General features: G+C 53.1%; 1 protein-coding gene and 1 long non-coding RNA gene across 51 annotated transcripts in view; one reads left to right on the top strand and one right to left on the bottom strand.

Moving 5' to 3' along the window:
- CELF4 (CUGBP Elav-like family member 4) overlaps nucleotides 1–27,896 on the top strand; it is a 313,441-nt gene that overhangs the window by 251,519 nt on the left and 34,026 nt on the right. The window lies entirely within an intron of this gene.
- LOC110261198 (uncharacterized) overlaps nucleotides 20,416–27,896 on the bottom strand; it is a 33,038-nt gene continuing 25,557 nt past the window's right edge. The window contains exons 3-4 of the long non-coding RNA XR_014807879.1: nucleotides 23,164–23,357; nucleotides 20,416–22,996 (exon numbers count right to left, since the gene is read on the bottom strand). This is a non-coding gene — a long non-coding RNA (uncharacterized LOC110261198). The remainder of the gene's footprint in view (nucleotides 22,997–23,163; nucleotides 23,358–27,896) is intronic.

Genomic DNA, 27,896 nt, shown 5'->3' with positions numbered 1-27,896 from the left:
TGGAGAAGAAAGGCACCAGAGTCCTACTCCCCCAACAACCCTTACCCCCCACCCCACCCCACCCTCACCCCAAACTCCCCCGCACCCCACCTCCCAGGCCCCCAGACACACAGATTCTGTCCTACCACCACCACCGTGTACACAAAATGCTGTACATACAGATGAGCCCCACCTACAAGATTCTTGGCCACAGAGGGGTTAGAGTCTGGTTGGGACTGGGCTAAAATCCATGAGCCCATTAGGAAACCAGAAAAGACCTCTAATACATTGAGTTAACCACAAATGAGGGCCACTAGCTGCAGTACTGGAATCCCGAAGGCCTTAACCCTTTCCCTTTGCCTGGAGCCAGTTCCTTCCGGTGGGTGACTGTATTTCCCCTTCTCTCAAATCCATGATTTCATTACTATTAGGTAGTAACTTTGCTCCATTGTATAGATGAGGCAACTGAGGCCCAGAGGTTTACTTGCTGGGGTCACCAGCTGCTGGGTGGCGGGTCCCTCTGATTTCCAGCATCCTGCAGTGGGTCTGGAAAAATCTAGGACACTTTTGAGTAGGAGATGGCATTTCAACTGGATAGGATGGGAGCAGTGACATTCTGGGCAAGGGGACCTGGCTGCAGGTCCTCGACCTCAGTTTTCTGTCCTGGCACTTGTTGAGCTTAATTAGCTGTCCTCTTCCAGTTTCCGGCAGCCAGGGGTGAGGTCTCCACCTCCTAGGAAGGCGGGGCCTGTCGCTAAGCCCCAAGCTCCTCCCCTCAACCCCCCCAGGAAAGCGGCGCCGCCCCCTCCTCCCTTGGAACTCTTTCCGTGACACCAGCAGCTCTGAAACATCTGCTCCTCTATCCCGGACCCGCAATTTGAATAAATTACGCCGACGTGGCGGCAGCCTGTTATTAATGGCTTGAGTTTTATAAGATGCTTTAGTTTAATAACACTGTAGCCCAGCGCTGCACTTCTCCAGGATATTTTTATATTTTGCCTTCTCCTGCCTCCCTCCATCTTTCACCGCCTCCAGGGCTCTGGTCCCCGGGCCGCGACCCCGTCAACCCCCCTCCCCGCCCCCCGCTGACTCTTCCCCTGGAACCCTGGGACCACCAGCCCCCACCTCCGTTTGCCTGCCCTTCCAGGCGACCCAGGCATCGTGTCAGTCCGCGTGGCAGAGGGGCCTACCACGGGATCGGTTGCTCCTTTCCCAAGGGAAGCCCACGGGATAGAGCGGCTGAGGGTCGGGCGATGCGCGAAGAACACTGTCCCAAGCCAGTTCTGCGCCCCTCACCCCGTTAGCCGGGCTCTGCTGCCTTTGACGACCCGCAGAAGCCTGGTGAGCCAACCTGCCTCTCCCCAGGCGGACTAGCAGTGTCCGCAGTTTGGGAGGGGCCGAGGCCACAGCTTATTTATTTGTGCACTGCATTGCGCCTGGGTCTTCACTATTGTTGGTTTGTACATGGGCTCTTGCCCCAAACACCTCCTGCAGGAAGCCCTCCCAGGTTACCTCCATGGTCTTTTGTGCTCTTCCTACATCCCCAGACACACCCCTCCTCCCCTGCCCTCTGTCTTTGTCTCTTCCCCCCACAGCCTGCTGGCCAGCCTTCTTCAGGAACCCCCTGGGGCCTGGCCAACCCTTCTAGAATTAACAATAGGCCCTCAGACGTGTGGCTTCAAGAAGCTTGTGCATCTGTGTGGGTGAAGCTTCCTGCAAAGAGCGGGTGCACCTGCTGAGAGGGAGAAAAGTGGGCCAAAGGGTGGGTGGGTTTGTTAATTGGGGATATAGGATAGAAAGCGTTGAGGCTTAAATAAGTAGCCAGTGTAGTCATGTCCTCAATCTGTTCCCAAAAATGTAGACCAGAGTCACAGTCTAGAAGTGTAGAGACGCGGGCTCCTTGTGGACTCATCCCTCCCCTCCCCACAACTCAGGAAGCTGAGAATACAGGCCTGGATGAAACAGAAAGAGTTGGGGAGACTGCAGCCCAGAGGTCCCCAGAATGAGTGCCTGGAAACCTAGAAGCAGAAGTAAAAGCTGTTACTTGGGTTGCAGGGGTGGAGGTGGGGACAGGTGGGACAGAAGGAGGCCCAGACCACCAGGCTCTGCCACACCAGGGTTCTGTGGGCCCCAGAAACCCAGATGTCCTACTCCAGGGGAGGTCTTTGTGGGCCATGCCAGGGCCAAATTTAACTGTGTGGCCCTCTGTTCCTGGGGACCCAGTGGTGACCATGACACTGGCTCCAAAAGGAAAGGTGTTGCACCCCCCTTCTCCCCCCTCCCCACACCCCAACCCTGACCCCCAGCCCATCCTGAGGGCTTCTGGAGACAGGCTCTTACCATTTCCCATTTGGCCTCCTGCTACTGTGGGACTCTGCCTCTTGCTAAGAGCCCCGCCATTATAACATAATTACGGCTGAAAATGACCTTTAAAATATATTTTAAATTCAAAATGTCTTTAAACCCTTCACTGAGCACCATTTTTCAATTTCAATGACGGTTTCCCTTTTTGGGGAGAAGTGAGGGGTGGGGAGTGAAGGAGGGAGCTCTCTGCAAGGATTTCAAATGTTAATCTCGCTCTGTTACAAAGAAGACTGAGCAGGCTGGGCAACGCCTCGCGGGGGCTCAGGGGCGGGGGTGGGAGGAGAGAACCAGGCCAGATCCCAGCAGAGCGCCCCCTTCCTCACAGATCCAGCGTCTAGAGAGCCTCCTGCACTGCCGCACACACCCACCCTCTGCCCCCAGCCTCCAGCGTGAACGGCTCTCACTCAGTCCAGCGGCCCTCGAATAAGAGCCAGCGGAAGTGCTCAGAACCCTGGGGCAGTCCCTGACTGCCCTCCTCCACTAGCTTTCTTCCTCCAGGGACCATCCCCCTATGCTTTCAGTTCCCTGCCTGCTCAGCACCCTCCAGGGCCCCCCCTGAGTCCTGGAGAACAGCGGCCCCCTCCCCACTCTGCACCCCCATAGCTCCATCTCACGCCCTCTTTGCCCTGACCTGTCTGGTACTCCCTGTTCTCAGACAGCTGGTGCTCCTGGCTGCTTCTGTCCACTCCGTGACAGCATCATGTGGAAGGAGAATGGCCTGGGAAACAAGGATGGTAGGGGTGGGTCTGCCACTCTGCCCTCTGGAAGGTTTGCAATTAGGGCGGGTCTGGGAGAAGGGTTTCACCTGCTGACGCACCATGATCCCCCATAGTGCTTCTACCCACAGTCCTCCACCACTGCGGCTCCCAGGAAACTCTGCTGCACCCCCACTGGAGTGTCCCCATGCTTCTGACCCCATGAGTCCTATCCCTTCCTCTCTGTGAAACTGACAGCACTAATGGCCTGAACCTAGCCAGAACACAGCTTGGGACTTGAACCCATGTGCCAGGACTCGAACCCAGCCTAAGCCCAGATTGGGACTTGAACCCATAGTTTTAAATTAGAATCACTCATCCAATGTCTAGACTCACTGAGGTTTAGGTTCTTCATGCCTCCACGCAGAAGACAGCAAGAGACAAAGTGATAGACAAGAAATAGATTTATTAGGGAAGAATGCTTGTGAGAGATGCAAGTACGCAGGCACGGAAGCTCTGCCCAGACGATCTGGTGGGCTACAGTTTTATCATCCAAAGGGAGTGGGGGTCGGAAAGGACCGCCTCTTCCTCTTTCTTTGAGCAGTTGCTCCTCCTTAGTATCCAATAAGGTGTGTATTCAAATCAGCAGAAGGGTGGTCCTCAAACTCCTGTCCTGAGTCTGAATCTGAATGCAGGTCTCATCCCATCCCCCACCCAATGACCCGAGGCCTTTCTTGAGCCTCCACTAGTCAAGCAAGCCTGCCTTGTTCTGATAGCTTTTGGGGGCATTTTATTAACTTACAGTGATCCCCCAACATCCCCTAGGGTACCCTATCTATGATCCTTTACCAGGACTTCTACAACTACCTGTGCCTACTCCACCCCTATCACCTGCACCACCTCCAGGAAACCTGGGCTGAGTCCTGTGCTACCCAGTGTCACCTCAGCACGTTTGGCTGTGGTCCCTGCCTCGCATGTGACCTCAGGCCAGTCTGCCCTTCATTCAGAGGAGGCTTCCAGAGCCCACATGCTTGTCCCTGGCTGCTGACGTGAGTGCTAATGGAGGGGGCTGCATGCCATGGTGAGAGGATGGAGGCCATGTGAGACCTCTGGCTCCCTGCGTGGAGGGGATATTTTTGAGGCTTAGGATCCTGTGGATCCTGACAGGTGCTCCACTCCACTGCCAGCAGCAAGAGAGGGTAGAGAAGCAAGGGGGGAGGGACTCCGATGTGGTGGGGACATTAAGCGAGTAAATCCACGGATCTTCACCAGGAAGAAGTGGCCAGGGGGCAGCAGACAGTTCTTCCAGAGTATTCTTGGGGCTTTTCTTAAAATGGCTAAATTCCCACAGTATCCAGCGCCCTCAGAGTGAAAAAGTCGACCTGCATCCCAAAGTCCAAACAAAGTGATGTGCTTGCTCGCTCACTCTTTGAATCATCTGAATTTTTCAATTGTGCATTTTTTTTTGAATGACCCTTGCCCTCAGCTATGGAAGCTAGACCCATGATGCCGAGAAGTCACTTCAGCTATGGAGTCACACCCCTCCTTGATGGAGCTTTGGGGTGGTAGCCCTCCTGGACCTCCCACAAGAGAGTTCAGGGTGTGAGGGAAAGGAAAGGGGTACAAAGGGCTCTCAGAGGGAAAATGAGGGGGCTTGTGTGGTGGGTGTCCTGGGATAGCATCTCTGAGCTGACTTTGAGCCCAAGTCCAATTCTTGGAGGTCTTGCTCCCTCCTGAGAGGATCTTGAGAAAGGTGGCTGGGGGAGGGCAGGGAGAGAGGTGCGGGTGGCATGAGACCAGCCTGAAATGGCTCCTGCAGAGGGTGAGGTGCCAGACAGATACAGAGAAAAGCAGCCTGGGAGTGGAACACCCCCCACACACAAAGGTCCTGGCCAGGTTCTCCCCATCTCCAACCTCTCCCACAATGAGCCCCTACCAGATTGACATTCCTCAAACCAATGCTAAACTCTCTTCCCGAACTCAAGAACTACAATGTTTTTCTATTTCCTATTCCCTTTGCCTTTCGAGGGCCCCCTCAATCCCGCCCCTCCTGCTGTCCTTGCCCTCCAATGTGAGGACAAGGTGGGCACAGCGTCACTTAGGAAAAGCCCGCATGAAGAGTCCTGTTGGGACTCACCTCGAGGTACGATCATCCTCAGAGAAGTGTGGCATCCAGAATAGAGGGGGCGGTGGTTCTTCATTAATGATAAGATCACATGCCCATTTTAGGAATGAGGCATTTTGGGTTCAAAAGAATGAAATTACTTGCCTGTAGCTACACACAGAAATAAATGATAACAACTTGATTGGCATCCAGATGTGTATGTCTCCAACATTTTGCTCTCAGCTCCTTCTCTCTTCATTCCTTCTCCAAATCCTACTCGGGCACAAAGTCCAGCTCAAAGCCTGTCTCCTCCAGAAAGCCTTCCTTGCTTGCACCACCTATCCTTGACCTCTCCCAGCCTCTGTCCAAGCCTTTTCGTGTGTATTGTGTGTATGTGTGTGTTTGCTCCTCAATAAGGTCACACGTTCCTGAGGGTCAGAGAGTAGCCCCAACCCACACACACTCTCCTGTGGCTCCAGGTGAAAGAACTAGGGCAGGTCCGCTTTCCTGCAGCAACAGCCTGCCTCCTACTTTGTCTGGCCTGGAGGCCAGAGCCATCAAGAGGTCAGCACAGTGGTGGCAAGGACAGCAGAGCAGGGAAAAGGCTGAAGGGGGAAGGCTTGAATGCTAGAGAGACATCCCCGCTCCATGATGTACGGTAACATGAGAATGTTTCCTAGTATCATAGTCGGAACATCAATTAAACCCGTGACTTGGAGTTCCCGTCGTGGCGCAGTGGTTAACGAATCCGACTAGGAACCATGAGGTTGTGGGTTCGATCCCTGGACTTGCTCAGTGGGTTAAGGATCCGGTGTTGCCGTGAGCTGTGGTGTAGGTTGCAGACGCGGCTCGGATCCCGCGTTGCTGTGGCTCTGGCGTAGGCCGGCGGCTATAGCTCCGATTAGACCCCTAGCCTGGGAACCTCTGTATGCCGCAGGAGCAGCCCAAGAAATGGCAAAAAGACAAAAAAAAAAAAAAAAAAAAAAAAAAAAAAAAAAAAAAAAACACCAAAAAACAAAACCTGTGACTTAAATCATTTCTGATAGAGATACAGCCACTCAGTGAACCATCAGCAAAGTCAGCACCTTCTTGCTGCGGGCAGGGTCCAACACAGAGGGGTAGTCCAGCCTGGGTGCCAGCTCCCAGGACCTCCCCAGACAGGCTCCTGGGGCTCATGGAAGTGGAGGATGGACAGCACAGAGCAGGGGAGTCAGCTCCCCTGGGAGGCACAGTCAGACCACGCTGAGCTGGGAGAAAAGAATTTGGTCCAATTCCCTGCCTTGCCTGAAGCAGCCACGGGTTCAGTGAGATGAGGGAGGAAGCCTGTCCTCAGGCCTGTCCTGGAGCCCTCACATCATTAGCTTCACTGCTTCTGGGGCTGTGGGGGAAAGGATTCTTTGCCCTTGGGGGGTGCAGGATCCAGTGCAACAAGCAACCAATGAACATCTTACTGTGGCAGGGCCATGATGCTCTTTTATTTTATTTTATTTTTTTAGGGCCACTCATGCTGCATCTGGAGGTTCCCAGGCTAGGGGTCCAATTAGAGCTGTAGCTGCCAGTCTACACCACAGCCACAGCAATTCCAGATCAGAGCAATGTCTGTGACATACAAGAGCTCATGGCAACGCTGGATCCTTAGCCCACTGAGCAAAGCCAGGGATCGAACCTGCATCCTCATGGATGCTTGTCGGATTCATTTCTGCTATGCCACAATGGGAACTCCAGGGGCATGATGCTCTTGCCTCTTCTTCCTGGCCGTGTCATGTCTGGAGGAGGCAGTGATGAGGAGTTAGGCAGGGACAAGAGTGCATAAGGACCCAGGGGCTGTGGAAGCTCCAAGTGACCCCTCACTCTAGCTGAGGCACATTTGTTTCTTCCCTGCCTGCTCTGAGCCTCCTCTTTTCTAATGACTGAACCCCTTCTTTCCATCCCCCTGCCTCTGCCTTTACCTCCACAGCCCATTCTCCACACAGGAGCCCCATCAGGGCCTGTCTCTTCACTGTGTAACTTTCCAGAAGTTTCCATTCAGGCGGGAGTCTAAGTCCCCTACCTCCCCTTGTCTTTGGCCTCCACCTGTCTCCAGCCACCCCCTCCTTCAGTCCCTGGCTCCAGCTCCCTGGCCTCCTGGCTTCTCAAATATCCTTGCTCCGGCCTTCACAGCTGCTGTCCCCTGTCTGTATAATCACTTTTCATCACATCTCAGCTAACCATCCCTCTCACCCAGACCTTTCTGACTTGCCAACTGACGTCACCCCAGGTGCCCCAGCTGCCACTTGTTTCATTTTATTCCTGGCGCAGGAATTTTTGATTTTTTTTCCTCATCCATCCTCCTCCAGTCCCCACTCAAAGATGAGCTCCGTGCAAGGAGGGGCTCTATTTGTTCTTCTCTGTCTCCTGGCAACCAGCCCAGGCCCAGAGCAAGGGCTCTGAATGGATGCCTTGGGTGCCCAGGGCAGGGACCACGCAGGCGGTGCTGTGAGAGGGCTGGAATGTGGGATCTCACTTGGGGTGCAGTCAGTGGAAGTCTGCAATGCAGGAGTTATATTTACCAAGCCCTGGGCCAGGTGACAGGGGTCAGAAGTGAAGGGGGAAGGCCCCTTCTTCAAGGAACCTCAAGACACTCAGAGACCTCAGACTCAGGTCTCCCCAAATGGTGGAGGGGAGCAGGCTCTGAGCTCCAGACCTTTGGGCAACCCCGGGAGGGTCTACTTAGATGGTGAGAAGTGGGGGCAGACAAACTGCATAGGAATCTGGAGGGGGAGGGTCAAAGGCACAGAAGCACAGGGCTGGAAATGCAACTCAGTGGCCTGGCCACCTTCCAAAAACCTCTGTGCAATCAACCAGAGAAACATATTTGAGAAAACAGAATTGCGAGAGTAACTTTGAAGCCTCAGTTGCCATGGGAACATATCTGTAAATACTTAACTGCAAACATTAAGTGACACGAAGGAGGGAGGGAGGGAGGGAGTTGGAGGCTGCAGCGCTCACTGCTGCGGTAGCTGACCAAGTCCATGGTGACTTCCATCCTCCGTGACTTCCATCCTCGTCCTCAGCCAGGCTGCCAAGCCTCTCCCCGCCCAGCCAGGGTCCTGGATTTTCTTCCTTCTACCCTCTCCCTTGCTCCTCCTGTCCTCATATAAGCCAGATGCTCCAAGTAGGAGGGTTCCAAGCCGTCTCCAAGGCTCCCTTTCTGCCCTGGGTCCTCTACCTGATCCCTGTTCCCCCTATCAGACCCCAGGACCCTTGCTCTCAGGAGCTTCCCATCTGGGAGATGCTGGGGAATCATTCCCTCCCACCCCGCTTCATCCGCCTCACTTCTAAGTGATGGGTGCAGAAAAACAACATTAAATCAAGGAAAGTTTTGCAACAAGTGCATTTAAGAGACTCAGCTGTTTTGCTTTTAGGAACTCTTAGTCCTGCTTGCTGATAAAGAGTCCCCTCTCTTCTCTCCATTTTGCCTCCGCTGTCTGCTTGGTCTGGCCTTTCCCGCTAGCCTCATGGCCCCCCCCTCCGGGGGTGGGGAGCCCTCTCTCCTTGGACTGATACTGACTTGGCTGCTCTGGTCCTGCCTAGAGGTTCATAACCTTTCTGGGTCGCAGACTCCTTTGGGAAACTGAGGGAAACTTTTCATTCAACCATTCAATTGCGTCACAGAAGGTTAGTCAGCTCGCCGGCAGCAGACCAGCACAAGTGCTGGGCTATCAGCTGCCCTCCCAGCACTTACACTTGGGGCTGGGCAGCCAGTAACAACCCCCATTAAAGGCTCTGCATTCACCTGGTGTTCAAGGTCAGGACAGGGCCCAGCCTGGCAGGAGTGGAACGAGGGAAGGCCTAAACGGAGTGGGTAGGAGAATGGGAACAGAGCATATGTAGGATCTAGCAGACCCTTTAAAAGGCTTTGGGTTTCATTCACAGTGAAACACGGAGCCCTGGGGGGCTTGGATCAGGGGCAGGAGGCACTGTGCTTGCTCTGGCTGCTGCATTGAGACAGACTATAGAGGATGAGGTGGAAGCAGGGGACAGGTGGGAAGTCATTGTGGTGACAAAGGAGAGGTGGGCGTGGCTCGAACCTGGGTGGGTGGGTGTCACAGTGAGAAAAACTGCAGTCCTTCTCCCCAGAAGAGGGAGCATTTGCACATCCTTGAGTGGTTTTATGCACATTCCTAACATGATGCTGGTCAGCTGTAGTCCCCCTAGAGTCCTATCTATATCCCTGGGTTCAGAGCCCATTCTTCTGGGCCTCTCATTCCAGCTTCACTGGATACCTCTAATCCTTTGACCAACTGCGGAGCTGCGGCATGCACAGCACCAGCCAGACTCCCTTCCCAGGTCTCCCAAGAGCCATTCACCATCAGTCACCCAGCAAGCTCCACGGAGCGCCTGGACAGGACAGGGGGCTGCGTGGAAGTGTCAGACGGCCTCAGAGTGGCCAGGACAACACAATGAATATCACAGACATGATGCTGAGTGAAAGAATTCAGTGCACACATCAGCATGCTATACATGCAGTTCTAGAACAGGCAAAACCGAACTGTGCTAAAAAATGTCAGAATACTGGGTGCCTTTAAGGAGTTTGTGATGCTGCCCAGAGAGGGTCATGAGGGAACCTTTTGTGGAGGTGGAAATATTCTTATATCTTGATAGGGGTGTGGAATATATCAGTGTTTGGACTTGTCAAAACATATTAAATTATATGCATAATTATATGCATAAGATTATACATTTCACTGTTGGTAAATTTTATCTTAAAAAAAAAGACCTAAGGATAGTGTGTCCTGGGCAGAACCAGGAGGGGTCAGCTGCCTGAGAGGATGCCTGTCTCCTGGGAAAGTGTATCACCCCTCCCCCACCCCTCCTCCACCCCCTCCTCCTGCCCCTTGTCAAGAGCTTGGAGGCAGCTGCAGGCAGGAGGAACTGCCATCTGATAAAGGAATCTGTGTTGAAGTGTTAGAGGCTGACTACAGGATAAAGTGATTTTGCATTTTAAAAGAGCATCCTGAGGACATCAATGCTTACCTCAAAGAGGTGAACCTAAGGGTAGGATTCAAGACCCCTTGTCTGGAGTGGGTGGGGGCCTCCCTGGGCCCTCAGCCACAGGTCACACCTCACAGATGATCTGCCTTGTGAACACAATGGGCAAGAAAGGAGAGAGAGAAAGAGAGTGAGGTTTATAAGCATTCTTCTCCTTCCAGCTGACTGTCCCCTGGCCTCCAGCCCCTGGCTGTCTAGCCTTTGATTTCCCCTGCTCCCCTCTTATCTCCCCCTTGCACTGCTATGGCCCTAATTGATTTCTGGTCCAGGTCAGAGCTTTTGCAGTCTGGTTTCTGTCTGATGTGCTCCTCACTTGGCTCAGAAGAGGCCCGTGGGTCCTTGGGAAAGGCCCAGAGGGGATATTTTGCTCCTTGATTTAGCCTTTGGTTGGCAGGGGTGGCGTGGGGAGGTGCTCTCCAATTCACCACTGACTCACCAACCCCTGAGCCCCCACCCTGCCCAGTCTGACAGGAGAAAGACTCCCTTAGGAAAATAATGTCGGACCATGGATGGACTGGGTGGCACCCTGTGTGGACTGGAGCAGTCAGGGAGGGCTTCTAGGAAGGGGTGTTACACAGGTTTTCTTTCTTTTTTTTTTTTTTGCTATTTCTTGGGCCGCTCCCACGGCATATGGAGGTTCCTAGGCTAGGGGTCGAATTGGAGCTGTAGCCACCGGCCTATGCCAGAGCCACAGCAACGTGGGATCCGAGCCGCATCTGCAACCTACACCGCAGCTCATGGCAACGCCAGATCGTTTAACCCACTGAGCAAGTCCAGGGACCGAACCTGCAACCTCATGGTTCCTAGTCGGATTCGTTAACCACTGCGCCACGACGGGAACTCCAGTTTTCTTTCTTTTTAAAAATTTTTTTTATTATATTTGATTTTTAAAAACAATTTGTTAATTATAGTGATTAATTATAGGGAGGGGTGTTACTCAGATTTTCAAGATGGGGGAGAACCAAGGTCAGCAGGGGAGGGAGACAGTACAGAACTAGGGCTCCTGTGAGTCCCAGCAGGTCAGGACAGGTCCGGAGTTGCCAGGTGTCTGGATAGAGTCCCCGTTCACCCTAACAAGAGTCCCAGGCTGAGCAATAAATAACACGAACAGCCAATACATTCAAAACAAATTCCCTAAAAGACAACTGATCAGCAAAGCCCAGAGGCAGGTATGCCCCTGGGTGTGCCAAGTGGCTGGAAGGTGGGATCCTGCATGGAGTAAGCAGGGAGGACAGAGAAGGGGCTGGGGTTGCCCCTGAGGTCTCTGAAGGCATCAGAGCACCTCGAAGACCACCATGCCCCAAGCGGTGGGACTCAACAATCCCATCCGCCAATTTCTAGCCTATTTCCAAGAGAAGACAAAGACCCAGAAAAGTGACTGCACTGGCCACAGGCCACCCAGCTCCAGCTCCTTGGCCATAGACTATGGTAGAACCCAGGCTCCTCTCCAACACCAGCAAGGACCTACCCCCAAAAAAGAGTGACACCTGCGAGTTCTACTTCCGCTACCTTAGGCTACCAGTGGGAGGGTGGGCACAGATCATAAAATTCCACCCTTACTAATTGTGCAACTGAGTGATGCTTCTTAACCTCTTTATGTACCTCAGTCTCCTCAACTGTAAAATAACTATAACCATAAGAATGTCATTTCTGGAATTATCATTGTGGCACAGCGGAAATGAATCCGACTAGGAACCATGAGGTTGCAGTTTCAATCCCTGACCTCCCTCAGTGGGTTAAGGATCTAGCATTGACGTGAGCTGTGGTGTAGGTCACAGATGTGGCTGTGGTGTAGGCCAGCAGCTGTAGCTCCAATTGGACCCCTAGCCCAAGAATCTCCATATGCTGTGGGTATGGCCCTTAAAAAAAAGCAAAAAAAAAAAAAAAAAGAAGAATGTCATTGCTGATGACTGGTGCACTGCAGGGACTCCAGAAACAGACACTGTCCTTTTCCCGGAGCCCCCAGGGAGCATACCTGCCTCAGCAGGTTCTGGGCCCTCTCCGCATGGAATATGGTCTGACCCATGCCCATGTGTTTAGCCTCAATCCTCCATGGAACCACTGGCATTGAATTCATGGTGTTTCCTTCATTTACCCGCAACGCAGAGCCCTTTCAGCTTCTTGGCCACTCCATCCCAAACTGGATTCAGCCACTTTCTCGAAAAAGTCACAAGTCTGGGCTTCTCCGGTATCAGACAGGCCTTGGGCACCAGTAACCACTGGATGATGTCCTGATAGAAAAGAATAGAAGGAAAGCTGGATCATCCCAGCCCTTATCAGTCAGGGCTTCTAGGATGGAGGTTGGAGTGGGTTGAGCCAACATCCAGGGGAGACCCCTGCTTCCATGACACCCACCCCTGGGGAAAGGGGAGGCACAACAGGAGGAAACACATCCCCCCTCTGCTGTCAAACCAGAGCCCTAGAGCTGGCAAGGGGACTTCCGTTCCCCCACATGGCACAGAAAGATGGACACCAAAAGGGCTGGAATGGTGCCCTGGGGGAATGCCTTCCTGCCTGAGACTCACCAATTATATCTGCTTAGAAAGCAAGCTGTAAACTGCTGTCTAAGAGAAAACAGAGTTTAACTTCTGCATCCCTCCCATCTCCTCCAGTCAAGAGATTGGCCTTCAGGATGAGACATATAGATAAACACTGTAAAAAGGAAATTAACATCTATGCAAGGCAAGGAGATCAAACCTAGCCCTATAAATTAGATTGAGTTTCCAGGCTCAAGCAAAGTGGGAGCCATGGCTGGGAAAGACAGATGAAACAGGCAGACCTGTTCTTGGAGCTGCCGGGAGTTATCTTTGAGGCACTGTAAGCCTGCAATGAACAAGGTTCGAATTTTCCAAAGGTAGAGACTGGATTCCAAAAATTGGCAGCTTGTCACTCTTGAGGACAGCCTTCGGTAACATTCTAGAACCAATTGTCAAACTGGCGGCTTGAGAGACCCCTGGAGGAAAGTGATGGTGGCTTGGGAACCATTAGAGTTCACCCAGAGTGGGCCGGGGTGGTGGCTGGGCATGGGTTTTAAGTGGGCGCTGCTTGGCCTACCACCTGGCATCATGTCACCTGCCACCTGGCATCATGTCACCTAATGGGGGAAATGGTGAAGTTGCCCGGGCATTGCTCAGGGCTGAGTGGATGGGAGGGAGGTCCCTGGAGACATTCATGGACTTTATCTTCTTGCCTTCCTGTTGAACATTTGTATCAAGGACTTGAGGGGAGAGGAAGTCATAGGAGCTGAATTTTAAATTTACTCATGCCCACAGCTTGTCTGGAAGATGAAATGCTGGGTTATACATTCAAACCCCAAAGACGCCTCCCCAGGGAAGGTGTCATTCCAGATGTACTGTCATGTGAGCCACTGTGCCTTCTCCTTGCCTGTTGGGATGGAGAGTATTGGAAGATTCTGGAAATTTTGTAAAACTTTGTACTGGGGGTACTTTGTTGGTTAGTTGGCTGGTCAGTTGATTAGTTTCTGTGGTCCCTCCCTCCCTGACCCCTTCTTACTTCACATGGCATTTGGGTAAGAAGTTTTGGGGGTCCTGGACCCTTTGAGAATCTGATGAAAGCTAAGAACTCTTTCTTCAGGAGAAATACTTATAGATAAGAAATGGGACGAACCATTTCAGGTGGTCTATAGGCCCTCTTTGGCCTGTCCGAGAACCTTCTAGGAAATCATCCATCTCCATTAGCCAGCCCTTGCCTCATTTGGCAGGTTCAGCCCCTCAGCCTGCCTCTATCTATTCCTTCCTTCCTGGGGAAGGAGGTGCTGTGATCCCAGGAGCCCTTAGTGCCTGTTGTGGATTAAATAGCATCCCTCCAAAATTCACATCCACCTGGAACCTGTGAATGTGATCTTCTTTGGAAATAAGGGCTTTGCAGACATAATCAAGTGAAGATGTGGTCACACTGGATTACAGGGTGGGCCCTCGATCCAGTGGGACTGGTGTCCCTAGAAGAAAGAGGAAATTCAAGCACAGAGACACAGGACACACACCCATAATGGTATGTTGATAATGAAGGCAGAGGTGGGAGGGATGCTGTTGCAAGCTAAGGAATGCCAAGAATTTGCCAGCAAACACCAGAAACGAGGAAGAGGCAAGGAAGTCTTCTCCCCTGAGCCTACAGAGAAATCACAGCCCTGCCAACACCGTGCTTTGTGACCTCTGGCCTCCAGAACTGTGAGAGAACAGATTTCTGTTGCTTTGTGTACTCTGTTGTGGCCACCCTAGGAAACTAATAGAGTGGCTGGAGGCAACCAGGGCTTCCCTCCTCACCCACCACATATCATGGGTTCCCACCAGTCCTGACTGTCTATCTGAGCCACTGCCACCAGGCAGCCCCCGGGATTTACCAGTGAGAGGGTTACAGGCCATTTGAAGAGAAGTTAGCAATGCCAACACATCCATCTTAATAAATTTTATTATAGCCTGCCAGTTTAAGCTAATGACAAGTGTATTGTATAAAACACCAGCAGTATATTTAAAAAATTTTTGTTAATTAATGATCTCAAACAAAGGTGAAATTTATAAAAGTGTCCAGAAACGGTGCACATTATAAAATCGCCTTGCAGCAGGAGATGAAATTATTACTAATATGGGATCAAATTATTACTGTATTGACTTAGTTACTTTATGACTTGGTAATGGATTTCTTCATTATTTTCTCGGGATCGTGGCATTCGTGATTGCATTAAAGTCTGTTAATCTATGCAAATATCATTAGGCACCGCTAATAACCAGGCAACTTTCCTCCGTTTCAGGGACTGTGCTAAGTATTTGGCCTGCATGGGTCACTTCCGGTGGCAGGGTGCTGGCAGTGAGGCAGGCGAGGCAGGCAGCAGGCCGCTCTTCAGGAAGTCCTCTCCAAGCACAGCCCCGCCTGAGGCAGAACGGATGGGCGCTTATATAAGGGGCTTTGAGATCTTAGGAAGGCCTCCTTGTCCCAAGCCATCACACCTCTCCCCACCCTGTATCAAAGGGCCTGACTTGTCACCATACACCTCCATTCTTTTGGATCAAGGCTTTGGAGGGCCTTGTTAAAATGTGCCTACCCTGGAAAGAAAACTTCATCACCTGGGTGTGCACCATTAGTGCTCTAGAATTAACAAGGCCTTCAAGGGGAGCACAGGGCTTTGCTGGGCTGGGACAAGAGACAGGACAGTTTTTATGTATGTATTTATTGTTTTGTCTTTTTAGGACCGCACTCGGAGTATATGAAGGTTCCCAGGCTAGGGGTCCAATTGGAGCTGCAGCTGCCAGCCTACACCACGGCCACAGCAATGCTGGATCCGAGCTGTGTCTGCAACCTACACCGCAGTTCACAGGCAACACAGGATCCTTAACCCACTGAGGGAGGCCAGGGATTGAACCCAGGTCCTCATGGATACTAGTCAGGTTCATTATCCACTGAGCTATGACAGAAACTCTGAGACAGGACAATTTTTGCAAAGATTAAAAAGGGCTGGATTGGAGTTCCCATGATGGCTCAGTGGTAATGAACCAGCCTAGTATCCATGAGGACTTGGGTTCAATCCCTGGCCCCAATCAGTGGGTTAAGGATCCAGCATTGCCATGAGCTGTGGTGTAGGTCGCAGTCACGGCTTGGATCCAACATTGCTGCGTCTGTGGCATAGGCCAGCTGGTGCACCTCTGCACCTCTGATTCTACCTGGGAAACTTCATGTGCTACAAGTAGGGTCCTCAAAAGCTGCAATAAAAAACAAACAAAAGGGCTGGATCTAATCATGGTTTGCTCCCTTAACAGAGTTGGCCCAAATAGGATGTTCTCAGTGGACCCTGGAGACCCCGGAGAGATGTCCCCGGTGTGGTGGAGGGTGGGGAGGGCCAATGAGTAGAGGTAACCACCCTGTGATCCCGTCATTCAAAGGGATTCGAAATCGCCATGGCCTCAGGTCAGCCCGTAACTGCTGGCCTGGTTACCCCATCGCCCAGGAGAGGTGCTGATACTAGGCTAACCCCTCGCCCCCATCGCAGAGCTGATCCCAGTTGGTGGGAACCAAAACCAGGCCCACGTCCACTAAATCCCACGTGGGCTCCCATTTCATCTTTGCCGAAGGTAGATCCTGGTAACGCCAGATGTGGGATGGAAAGAGACGTAGCTGTGGGTCCAGGCTCTCTTCCTAACCTTTAGTGTTCTCAGACCAAACCTCATGAATATCTGGGTTATGGTTATTTCCTCCAGCAGCCTTTATTGAGCACTTGTCATGTGAGGCACTAAGCTAGGCACTTCTAGCAGCAGAAAGACAGCAAGATCCTCTTCTGGCATCGACAGAGTTACATACCATCCACTGCTGGTTTTTAACTGAAAGCTGCCTTGGGACTTGATCGCTCCCACTCTCCTGGCCCCATGAAAGATGAGCTTGAGGGTGAGGCTCAGAGAAGGGCAAACACCTGGCCCAGGTGGCAGCTTTGGGGCACTCGTTCAGGGCTAGAAAATTTCCTAACTGCAGGTCCAGGGTGCTCCAGGGTCCCACTGCAGGGGTTCCCCCACCCTGTGACAGCACTGGTGTCTGCTGAGGTCTTGGGGGTGAGATGGTGCCAGGCCCAGGGTTCGCTCCTGCAATGTTTTGCTCTTTGAGCTCCTGCTGCCCTCCTTGGATCAGTATGCCCAGACTTTTCAAGGTTAAGAGCCATTTTTAACATCAAAAATTCATCAGCCCCCCTCCACCTTGACAGATGTTTTACTGAGTATCCATTGTTTGAGAGAGTTCAAAATGGCAATAAGCTACCTTGAAGTCAGCAGTGCTTTTAAATGAATTGCTACTTCTTAAATCACAACCGCATCTACATGCATTTGAAAAATAGTCACATCGACCCAGGAGTGAAGTATTTCTGATGCCATCAACAGACAGAGCTTGCAGTGCCTGGGACCCCAAGGTCAAGTGGCACTACTGTCCTGGGCCATCTGGTTGCTGTGCAGGGAGAGGAGAGAGTGGGGAGCAGGGCCATAACTCCCTGAGGCCACTAAGGGGGGCACCTAGGCTGAGAGGCACCCCTCTTCTCCTCTTGTTCCTCTCTCTTGTCAGCCTCTTCAGCCTCTGCTTCTGCACCCTAAGCCTATCTTTGGGGGTGAGGGGGCTGCTGTAACAAATGGGACACTCCCCACTGCCCTTATACATCTAGCCCCACTGTGTGTCCTGTTATATTACAGACACCCCTCCCTCCGTCCCCACCCTCTGTGGCCTCCCCAGCACAGCAAGGTCACAGCCCTTCTCCTGCCACCAGCCTCCCCTCCCCCACTCCTTGCATTCTTCCCCAGCCCTGCCCCCATCATGCCGCCTCCCCTGCCTCTCCTTTTCCACACCCAGGCCTAAATGCTTCTCTAGTCCCTCTGATCCTAGAGGACGTTTTCCTAGCAACATCAGTCCGGTTGAGGTGACGTAAGCCACCACATTTCAAAGACCTCCCTGAAGAGGGCAATGATGAGGCCAAAGGCATAGAAAGATCCCAAAGGATGCGTTCCAGGCCCGGGGCAGGCATGTGGGGGCTGGGGGTCAAGTTCTATTGTGCACACCAGAGCTGGTGAGATACCCTGCTCCAGTCTCACCGATGCCACACACTGCCAAACACAGCCTGTGCCTCAGCCTCTCTGAGCCTCGGTTGACTGATCAGTCAAATGGGGATATGACCGTGTGGTATTGCAGCATGGCAGTGAGAAGCAGGCAGAACCGTGGAAGTACCCAGTCAGCACCAGCCCCTGCGGAAGCATCTGGCTCTGGGGGAGTCGGGGGTGCTGGGGTGGGGACAGCCTAGCCAGCGAGCCAGGGTCTTCTCCCTCTTCCACATCCAGACACACCTGCTCCAGGAAGAGTGGGCCCCACTGTTTCCAGCCACCCCCGCCCCCCAGACCTGCTGGTGGGAGGGTGGTGTCTGGCTTTTTCAAAACACAGTTCTCCAGCAAACAGTACTGGAGTTGAGTAAAATCCTTCACCTTCTCTCTTCTGTGCTCCTGTCTCAGGTTTCCTTCCTTATCCCACCCTTCCTTGCCCAACTCTTTCCAGAGAAGGGAGGCAGGCAGCCTGTCCTCAGGGCATGTGGCCCCAGCCGTCCTGCTGGCCCACCCTGGCAAAGTTTTCATGCTCCACCATGTAGCTCCTCCTCTGTCAGTCCCCATCCTGCTCTGCCCTTCTCTAGCTGGGCCATTCTGGCCCCGGTTTGGAAACACTTTGCCCAAGGATCAGATTTGCTCCTTTGTCAACTGACTGCATGACTGACTGGAGGGTAATAGAAGGGGTCCTGCGCCACCCCACAGTAGGCTTTCTGCCTCTCTGTAAATTGAACTTCATGGTCACTAAATATGACCAACCTGAGGGCCTCTCACCTTTGAGAGACAAAAGCAGAATCCTCTGTAGTTAGCAGTGCCAGCCACACACCCCTAGTTAATATGCTGCCACACTTCAAAATAATGTGTTCTCTTGAGGCAATTGACACTCCCCTCATACTCTCATTAGTCATTAGAAATAATGACATCTTGCAAATCATACAGCCCTTTCTCTCAACAGAAACCATCCAGTGTATGGGGGTAGGTAATGCCTTCTGCACAGTGGATGAAAGCTTGGGAGCTAGACCTTCTGGGTTCAAATCGAGACCCTGCAGTTATTAGCTCTGGGACCTCCAGAAAGTAGCCAGACCTCTCTGTGCCTCAGTTTCTTCATCTGTAAAATGGGGATGATAGTGGTACCCATCTCATAAAATTAAAGTGCTCAGAGCAGTGCTTGGCTCCTGGCAAGGGTTCCAATGAGTCAGCTCACATTGTCCTCTCTGAGGCCATGGTTCCCAGCAGAAGGAGTGAATAGATGAATCTGTGTGTAGCATATGGGCTGACACCTGCCATCTAACCTCAAGGGCCAGTCTAGCCTGCCTCATGCCAAGAACCAATGTGCTCTTTGGGGTTGTAGGGCATGGCCTTGGCCTTTGAGGAGCATGCATCTAAGGGGAAGACAGACAGGAAGGGAGGTCCTTCTTAGATATCATCGGGGCTCAGAGGCAAAAATTAAAGGAAAGCTTCAACGGTCCCCAGGAAACCAACCCCACTGCAACCTATGTCAACCTCAAACCCATCAGACAAGTGGAGATTCAGGAACTGGTGCTGAAAGAAGTTGCTTAGAGACAGGTCTTGAACAGAACAGGGTTCCTTGTTTCCCTGAGAGCTGATACCCCAACAGGTATGGGTAGCCATGACTAGTTTTCTCATCTTTTACATTTCGTCCCAGTTATCTGAAGTCCTCAGAAACATCTTGGCCATCCATCCATCCATATTTACCTCTCACTGCTTCTGTACCATTGATCATAAATCTATCTGCTTTCTGCAATCATTTTTCTCTCATCTGTGTATCTATCTATCTTCCAACATTTAATCTGGATATCTGGCATGTATTAATCATGTCTCTCATCCATCCATCTCTGTGTCTATCTGTAGTCCATTATTAGTCATTTTTAATGCAACGAGTCCTTGTGTACTTACGCCTGAACCATCCAGTTCCAAGGGGAAGGGGGTGAGGACAGCAGTGACTCCAGGAGGGCTTGGATGGCTGGAACAAAGACTGATGGGATGGAAACTAGAGGGCTAATGAAAGAGGAGCCTGGGACCCTCCTCTCACAGAAGGGCTGGCCTAATGGATGGAGGGAAGAGAGGCACAGGAGAGGAGAAATGAAGAAGGGGGAGGCCTGCTAAACCGTGAAAGGAGTGGGACAGTGTCTTTCTAGGATAGCCTCGTGAAGGATGGGGAGATGCCTGGGCTCAAGTGTCAAGGCAGAGAAGGTGGGTGCTATCCTCCCCCACACTGGCACACCCAGAATCCTGCAATCTAAAGGGCTGAGCTCCTGCAGGCAGAGGGCAGAGGTGAGATGCTGGAGGAGAGATTCAGGAGCAGCCTGGAGAAGGACCATCCCAGCCCTTCCTAGCTCTGGCTGTGTGCTGCTATCTATCACCTGAGCAGCTTTAGGAAAAAAAAAAACAACAACAACAAAAAAACAACAAAGAACCAAATACAAATGCCTGGGAGTTCCCTTCATAGCTCAGCGGTGACTATGGATCCATGAGGAGGTGGGTTTGACCCCCAGCCTCGCTTAGTGGATTCAGGATCTGGCACTGCTGTGAGCTGTGTTGTAGCTGGCAGACATGACTCGGATCCTGCATCACTGTGGCTGTGGCATTGTAGGCCGGCAGCTGCAGCTCTGATTTGACCCCTAGCCTGGGAATGTCCATGTACTGCAGGTCCGTCCCTAAAAAGGCAAAAAACAAAAAACAAAGCAAATGCCTGCACCAATCCATATCTCTGGGGCTGGCAGGGCACCTTTTGTTAGCCCACAGGTGAATTTCATAGCAGCCAGCGCTGAAAACCATCTTACAAGATCCAAGACTACTGTTATCCTCAGAAGGGTGTCTTGAGGAGGAGGAGCTGACTTGGGTGCTTTAGGGGGCAGGACTTGGACTCTGGGCAGGGTTGAGCTCTCCGGGGCACAAAAGAGGGAATTTTCTTCCAGGCTGTCTCCTGGGCCTGGCATGAGGGCCAGGGGGACTTCTGCCAGAATGTTCAGGAAGTGTCATCACCACCTTGGGTCATATTGGAGGAGGCTCGACCAGGTGACCTCTGAAGACCCCATCCCCACCCAGGGTCACCAGAAGTCCTTGTCACAGTGCCCAGGGGTTGGGGGTGGGCTTGGGAGCTACAGCATCCGGGTTCAGGTGTGACTCCTGCTGTGTTTGACCTGGAGGTACGTGCACCTCCCCAGGAGGACAGGCGGCAGGCTGTTAGAAGCTGGGGTGTCCTCCTCTTCCCTCATCCCATGCAAAGCAAACCTCGTCCTCAGTGTTCAAAATGGGCCATGGGGGAGTTCCCATTGTGGCTCAATGAGTTAAGAACCCAACTAGTATCCATGAAGATGGGGGTTCAGTCCCCGGCCTCGCTCAGTGGGTTAAGGATCTGGCACTGCCCTGAGCTGTGGTGTAGTTCACAGACGCAGCTCGGATCTGGCATTGCTGTGGCTGTGGTGTAGGCCGGTAGCTGCAGCTCTGATTCAACCCCTGACTCAGGAACTTCCCTATGCCGCAGGTGCAGCCCTAAAAAAAAATTTTTTTTTAAATGGGCCATGGGTCAGAGGGGCAGGAGGTTTGCCTGGCATTCTGTCTTTGGCTGTGGCTGGGGGTTGGAGGCGGTGGGGAAGAGGGAGATGGACCCATGAGCTCCACTCTCTCCGCAAGGCTGAGGACGATCTGTTGCCAACATGAGGGTCAGCCTGTGGCTAGGGTTAGAGTCTGGTCTTTGATTGGGTGTCTGCAGGTGGCAGACAATTGTGCATCTTTAAGGCTCGGCTGACAAGCGCCCCTCCCCTATAGTGGTTCCCCCTGAGGGGGTACTGTTACTTCTTCCCCAGTATCTGTGGCCACCTAGACTAGCTTCTCTGCCCCGTCAATGAAATGTTCTTAGGCATTCCCTGGTCTCTCCTCCTCCTGCCCCTCCCCTCCCCACCCCCCATGGACCACTCTGCCCCTACTCACCCCCTCTAGAAACCTCCTTTCCTTGCTGGAATGAAGCCCAGCTTTGTCTGTCTCCTTGAGAGCAGAGGACAAACTGGCCATAATTTATGCTCCCACATGATATAAAGGAAAAAAGGCCCCATTATGCTATAAATTATCCTGCAATGGGAGAAATGCTGGAGAGTGTGCCAGACGCCAGTGGAAACCCCATTAGACAACAGGGTTCAGCCGCAGAAGTCCCCACAGAACACCAGGCCGTCTGTCGTGCGCTGCGCACTCCTGGTAAGGATAAGGTAGCAGATCAAATGTATAATCAGTTACCTAGAGAGTCAGCCGGCTGCGCACTGCAGCCCCAGTGAAGGGTGACTTCTGCTAAGCATGGCCACGTGCCCCAGGCTCCTGCTGGGAGGCTCGGCGCAGACTCAGAGGCATAAGGTCAAGGGCTGAAGGGCCGGTAAAGGAGGCAGAAAGGGGTGTGGGTAGGGTGTCTGGACCCCTCACCGTTGCTGAACCTCCAGGACTCAGCTCCCGCTCAACTCAGGGCCCTCATGTCCGCCCATCACCTCGGAGAATGCAAGAGAAGAGGGTGCTGGGGCCATTCGTGCCCCTAGCCACCACCTCCAGGGTGGTGACAGTCCCCAGGCTCTGTTCTGCCTCTTCAGACATGCTGTAGACCCCCAAGGGCACAGAGACACACCTCTGTCCTGGGCAGACACCAGGGGCTGGAGACGGTGGACTACAGGTAGAGGGAACTCTCTGTGTGGTGGGGAAAGAGGACCTTGTAGCCCAGATCCTGGGAAGAGGAAGGCCTGAGCACACATCAGGACAGAGCTTACTTCTTTAGTCACCCAGGAGACTTCAAAATGGCCCTGCTCCGGACAGAGGGGCGAGTGAAACTGGGGGTCACTGGGCAACCAGGGACCCTGGGAACCTGCTCCATTAGAGCTGAGCATCGGCCTGTGAGGGCCCCACCTGGCCCACCTTCAGGGCTCTGAACAGAAACCCTGGCCCACACAGAGCAGTGGGGTCCCTAGGCCTTTGCCAGCTGTCTGTGCAGACGTGAAGGGATGGAGAGTGAGTCTCCAGGCAGTGCTGGGTTCTGCTAGGAAAAAGGGTCACCTTGAGCTCAGCTTCATTCTGACCACCTGGGTCTGAGTCCTGGCTTTCCCAGGGACTGTTCTTGGGATAGATATTGAACTTATCTGGGCCTCACTTTCTTTATCTGTGCAGCAGAAATGGTAAAATATCTGCTGTATCTGCAAAGGGCTTATTTCAGGGCTGGGGTCGTGGTAAGCATTTGGTAAATGAGAGCCATTCTGATTATAATTATTGTTGCTATTGTGATAATGATTGTTACCTCCTGGGGTAAGAGAGCCAAGCCGTGGCCTCCCTGGGAGGGAGCTGGTCTGACCGGTGCCATCTGGGGGCAGTAGAGGTTCTTTGATGTGGGATTGGGGTGCAGTGGCTCTCATCACGAAGACACTGGGGTGGAGTTCCCATTGTGGCTCAGCGGGTTGGGAATCCAACATAGTTTCCGAGAGGATGCGGGTTTAATCCCTGACCCCACTCAGTGGGTTAAGGATCCAGTGTTGCCGTGGTATAGGTCGCAGACATGGCTCAGATCTGGCGTTGCTCTTGCTGTGGTGAAGGTCTTCATCTGCAGCTCTGATTCAACCCCTAGGGAAAAGAAAAAGAAGAAAAAAAAAGACACGTGGGTGACACGGAGTTGGGTGAGCCTAGGAGTCCAGTTGGACCACAGAGGAACCCCTGGGTGCTGTGAACTGGGAGCTAGGCTGAGCCAAGGGAGGACCTGGTGGGCAGGGAGGATGGACACAGCCAAGGAGGAGCCTGCACCCAGGATCTCAGTCCCAGGCTAGGCTTCCAGGGGTCAGCCGTGAGGGTCCAGGCTTGGGCTGTTATGGAAGTGTTGAGAATGTGGTGCGTGGGAGAACAGGAAGGGGGGGATGTCACTGCAGCTCCTTACCCCGCATGCCCCATCAGAATCCCTGCCTTTGTACATGCTCTCCCTGCCCTGCAATGCCTGCCACCTGCCTTTTCCACCTGGCAGACCCTGCGTGTGAATCCTCTAGGGCCAGCTCAAACCTCCTAGACCGCTCGCCACCCCACACGCCCGCAGAGCTCATCACTGCAATCTCTGTGCCCACTGTGGCCCCTGTCCTCTCATCTCCAGGGAGACATCCATTTCCCACTTTCCAAGAATTCCTGGAATTCATTGTCCTGCAGGTGCCTGGGACATGATCTCAGAGAGAAGGAACAGCCATGCAAAGGCTCTGGGGCAGAGTGTGCATCCTGAGACATCATGAGACCCACGTATCTGAGCAGAGGGATGGAGGGAGCAGGGGACTCAGTGTGCAGGGTGTCTGTGTGGCCCCTCATGGGTCAGAGACTTGGCCTTGTTCTCCGTGAGACAGGAGCTACGGTGAGGTTTGAGCAAGAGGTAGACAGTATCTGCCTTGGATTTTAACTGACTCCTGTGGCTGTGGAGGGGCCTGGGTGGATGAGAGGAGACTGAGAGGGGGTGACTCATGGCCCGGGCCCCATCCCAGAGCATTCAGAAGGCAGAGCTGGCTGGTAGAATGCGAGTGGGGGAGCCCGGATTCGTTCTCCAGTCTCTTGCCCCCTCCCACCCCAACATCAAAAGGAGAGAGTCTGGAGAAAGCTCACAGATCAAGGCCTGGCGCTGCCTCCCCTGGAGGCCAGAGCAGCTGAGGGTCCTCATTTGCATCCCCAGTGGAGCGGGGAGCCCCGTCTCTCCCCTTCGTGCCTCCCCCCACCAGCAGCCTTTGATCTGGTTTGATGTCTCCTTCAGCCTTCTTCCCAGGCAGGAAGGCTTTTATCCTCGGGAGGCAGGCGCTCCCCGCCCAGCTGCGCCCCTGTATCTGGCTCTGCCACCGCCTGTGTTGTGGGGACAAAGAGGGGCACGGCTACGCTACCTAGTGGCTTACGTGGAGAACTCCCCTAGGTTTGGCCTGTGACCCCAGTGCAGGGACTGGCTCTCTGGAGGGCCAGTGACCCGGTCACACAGCGGCAGAGGGACCCAAATGCATGCCCTTAACCCTGGTGTGGACCCTGGAAACTCCTCCTGTACCAGCAGGAGGGCAGGTGGTTGTGGGATCCCAGGCAGGAGAGGAGGGGGTGCCGACCCCCTGCCTTGTCCACTGCTCCCCTGTTTGAAAGGCAGGTCTGAGACGGCCTGGCGTGCTGCCTTCCTCGGGGCGAGGGGAAGGATCCTCCCTCTTCTCTCTTCACTAGTCTGAGGACGGATGAGAGGAGAGGAGAAGAGGAGGCCCCCGGAGTCGGGATTGAAAATGGCCCGGATTTTGGTTCAGATGATCATTTTGACACCTACTTGTCTTTTAGAAGCCAGTGGGCTTGAAGGTTCTGGAAATTCCTGGAAAGGGCCCGTAGCAGGGCTCAGTATAACTTCAGGGGAAATGGTCTCTTATGGGTCAATCCAGGTAGACCACCTGGAGAGAGCCCAGGAGTATCTCAGAGGACCCCAAATGCTGCCTTTTGATCAGAGGAGGCAAAGTCAAGCTTGGCTTTGAAGGCTGGCCCTGTTTAGTGTCCCTGGGTAAGGTGCCCACATGCACATGACCTGCATTTACTGAGCATTCGACTCTGTGCCAGGCCCTGTGCTAAACACCTCAGGTGCCCCAATGAATTTCCTCCCCCAACAGCCCTATGACATGGGTACAATTATTCTCCCCCTTTCACAGATGAGGAAATCGAGGCCCAGGGATGGTGTGTGACTTGCATAACACGGCACAGTCAACCAGGATTTGACAAACAAGCCTCAGTAACTCTCTACAAGAGGCCCCCGACCTCAGCCCTCCAGTCAAAGTCAAGTCTGTGTGTCTTTGATTCAAGGGCCATCCTCCCCACCCCATTCCCTCCCCCACTATCCATGGTGAAGTTACCGAGAAAGAACCTCAGACTCACCGCCATGGGCCCGGGGGCACGAGATCACTCCCCAGGGAGAGCAGATGGTCCTAGGATCCAGGAGGTGCTCTGGATGTCCCCTGGTCCCATAGTAAACAAACAGCTTGAGAGATGCTGAGGACCCGGCTGCATGACCTCTGTCGGGCAGGTGCGGCTCTGGGCTCTGGCCCCATTTTGCCCACCCCCAGGACCAAAGGCTTAAATGCAGGAAAGAGTCCTCCAGCTCAGTCACTGTGAACGTCTGGAAATTTCTTTTCACTCCCCAGACTCTCCCCCTACACCTCCAGGGTCCCTAGGAGGGAGTCTCCTATAGGTCTGGCGCTACATCCCCGCCCCCCCACAACCAGCCAGGCCCTCCAGGTCTGCTAGCAGCCTCTCTGCCCACCCCAGCAGCCACAAACCTCAGAAGCCCCTGGTCCCCCTTCTCCCCAGCTCAGGTCCCCCCTACAGACCCTCCCTTGGCAGCTGAAGGGAAGAGAACAGTAAAAGTCTATTGCGCCATAAAAGGCATTAACCATCTGAATGCACATCCGCGGTGCCCCAGCAGCCGGTTATCCTTAAGCAGGAAATATTGTTTAATGCCGATGGTAATGAGCGAATCAAATTTTGAAAATTAAACTGGAATTTGAGCATTAGTGCCAGGGCCCCAGCATTTGGCAAGTCAAGCGGTGCTGCTGCCACACATAGCCTCCTCCCTTGGGGCCCACTCATCCCTCACAGCCATCAAGATGCTCTCTGCTTGTCTGGAGACCCTAAGGTATCACCCTGAAACATCTCCACAATCCCCCAATTTGCCCTCAATTTGCCATCAGTAGCTGGTTTCTCTGTTTTCTCAGGCTCTCCTTTTAAAATGCAATCCTTCCAGCCGGAGCCCCATTCTGCCCAAACATTCTGAGTGAATGAGAAGAAGCATGAGATTCCCTGCTTTTTTTTTTTTTTTTTAGGGCCACACCTGCAGCATATGGAATGGAAGTTCCCAGGCTAGGGGTCAAATCGGAGCCACAGCTGCCAGCCTACACCATAGCCACAGCAACGCCAGATCTAAGGCGCATCTTGCTGCAACACTGGATCCTTAACCCACCGAGCAAGGCCGGGGATCAAACCTGCATCCTTATGGATACTAATCAGGTTCTTAACCTGCTGAGCCACAGCAGGAACTCCACAGACTCTCCTGCCTTTTCACCAGCATTGAAGGCTTCCCGGAGGCGTCCCCCAATGCTAGTAGGTTGGGAAACTGAAATTCAGAATTAGCTTGAGGTTTTGGGAAAAAGAAGAGGACTCCCAAGGCCAGAAGACTGGGAGATATGTGTGTTGATGGGGAAGAGAGTAGGCAAGAGGCACTTTTTCGAAAGTAAAGTCCAACTTCCCCGGTCCTCCTTCTTGCAGCCCTGTCCTGGGCAGGGACCCCTTGGAAGCAGGTGAAAAGAACAGCCAAATGGGACCTTCCCCCCTCTCAGTCTTTGCTCAACTTCTGTTTCGGGCCTGGAGCCCCTGCCCCTGTCCTCTGGACGTAACTCCAGCCCACTTCTTGCTAGAAGCCCTCAGGGTGTTGTCACTGCCCCCTTTCCCAACTGGCCTCTCTACCCTGCAGTCCAGGGCTATTGCTTGGCTGTCCTCTTTCCTGGGAGGCTCTGTGGCAGAGGCTCTGGGGCCAAAGACTGGATTCTCCAGGGATATGAGAGCCACACACCCCCCAACACCCGCCAAAGAGGAAACACCTGCCCCAAGACTCTTCTCACACTCTCTGTTCAGCCTAGTCCCAGGCACACTGTAGGTGCTCAGTAAATGCTTGCTGAGGGAGTGGTCAGAGGGTAGACTCAGGCGGAAGGTCAGAGGCTCTGGTCCAGCCCCTCTTGAAGTGGCTTGTAAACACCTTTACCAGACGGACTGAGTACTTTTCCCATCCATTGTTTTATTGGCTCCCCCTACCCACAGCTCCTGAGGGTGGAGGGCAGGTTGATTATGCCCATTCCCCTATAGTGAAAGCAGGACATCTGGGCACAGAGAGCTAAGTTGCCCTCTCCAGGTTCCGGCAGGGCTGGAACTAGTGCCTACCTTCTGGGGTGTCACACCCCAGCTTCCCTCACCCCTGCAGACACAGGTAGGTAATTGCAGTTTAAAAGAGCAAGAGGATTAAATAGGCAAGAGACCCCAAGAGCCTGGATTTAGTCCAGACCCCCAAATGGGCGTCTTGGGGCTCCTCCCTGCCCGACCTCCTTATCTAAAAACAGTGGGAGCCTTGGTGTTTTCTGG

The sequence above is a fragment of the Sus scrofa genome, chromosome 6 (genome assembly GCF_054392235.1).
Source record: "Sus scrofa isolate SSC_HxYL_T2T_F1_AM1 chromosome 6, Sscrofa_HxYL_maternal_Yorkshire_Landrace_v2.0, whole genome shotgun sequence".
Classification (NCBI taxonomy): domain Eukaryota; kingdom Metazoa; phylum Chordata; class Mammalia; order Artiodactyla; family Suidae; genus Sus; species Sus scrofa.
This window is presented reverse-complemented; position numbering and strand designations above follow the sequence as displayed.